Below are 1757 nucleotides of genomic sequence, written 5' to 3' on the forward strand. Positions count from 1 at the left end.
GTATTTATGCAGCATGTTTTCATTTAGATAGACACTATTGAACAGCACGGAGTGTTTCTGCTTAATAATCTTTTTTGTAATTTCCCATTTTTGATATGCTCGTTCTAATATCTCGGTCGAATTTGTGTAAGAAAGTTCTATAGTCGTTTTTGTCTAGCTGTTGTTTATTTTGCAAGTACTTTTAACTGATTTTCTTCAGTCGTCTTCTGGCAGTTTTTGATTACTGTTTCGTTTAAAATCTGGATGCTTTCATATGTGTAGTTCAAATTACATTTAAATTATTTAAAATAGTGAAGCGTCATGTGTGAAAAAAGTATGTTTTTAACGTGATAAGGACGTGGCTAAAATAAATATACAAAAAAAAAATGTGAAAGTTCAACATATGAACAAAAATGGAACTTTCTTACACAAATTCGGCCGAGATATTAAACGACCATACGAAAAATGAAGAAATTAAAAAAAAAGACTATTAAACAGAAACAGTCCGTGCTGTTCAACAATATTTGTCTCTCTCTCCCTATCTATCTATCTATCTATCTATTTATCCATCTATCTCTATCTCTATCTCTTTATATATATATATATATATATATATATATATATATATATATATATATATATATATATATATATGTATATTTTACTGGGAAAAGATCTGCAGGAGTAGACATTAAATTTCTTGATTACCCGATTAAAAAAGCCAGCAATCTATGTTATTTATGAATAAGCAGGGCCTACAAAATGAAACACATACGTTCTCGTTTTAAAACATGAGGGGCAGGTTTCTTCATACGGTGTCTCTTCTTTTAGTAGTTCTATTATTCAAGATATGTTGAGGGAAGCAGGATTTATGTCTGTCCGTTAAAATTCCGTATTTCTCCTGCAAATTTTGTGTTATATTGTTACGATGGTTTGATCAATTCTTTCTTTGATAGATGCGCTGGTGTGATGAATTCTCTTTCTTCCTATGTTGGATGGCAAAATCAGTATCTGTTCAAATTCTTGTGGTGGAACTTTCTAGAACTGGCCTCGTTAAAACTGTATTCATTCCAGTATATGTATCAGTAGGAAGTGACAACTAAAAAGGGTGTATGGAAGGATTTAGAGATGGTACTCATGTTGACGTGTGGGGTTGGTCAGATCGCCCTTAGCTGATAGTCGTGAGGGGTAGAGGAGGTATGGGATGTGTCTGTATGGGTGACGAGAGTGGGGTGGGCTAAACCGGAGAAGCTTATCTTAAATTAAATTTTCGGTACATTTAAATGTTTAATGAAGGGGTTAGTGTTATTCTAATTGTAAAGTAAATATGTGCTAATTTTTAAATTACTTCTTATTGTGTGTGGGAGGGCTTGCAAGTGGGAGGTTACGGGTGGTGTTTAGATGGTTCTAATCTTAGGTTTTAGGTCTGAGGTCCTGGGAGGAGATTTCTAAGCTATTTTTCATTCGGCTTAGGCTTTAAATTGGTTAGGTTATATTCTTGGTGCAACTTGTGCTGGTTGGTAGTTTGGTTGCAATTTAATAGTGTAACGTTTTTCGGGGATAGGGCTTGCTAGGCAAAGTTGTCTGAGAGGTTATGATTAAAGTAGTTATATCGTTAGTTAGCCCTTGCCAAGAGGCAGGCGATTCAAGGTCGGTTATTTATTTAATGTTATATAATGGTTATATGTTCAGAGGGTGTACTAATATCTTATATATTAAAAAAAAAGTTTATGGCGATTTTTGCAGATAAAAAATCTTTGTGGCGGTTGCAGAAAAAA

The sequence above is a fragment of the Euprymna scolopes genome, chromosome 12 (assembly GCF_053919585.1).
Source record: "Euprymna scolopes isolate OS-2025 chromosome 12, ASM5391958v1, whole genome shotgun sequence".
Classification (NCBI taxonomy): domain Eukaryota; kingdom Metazoa; phylum Mollusca; class Cephalopoda; order Sepiida; family Sepiolidae; genus Euprymna; species Euprymna scolopes.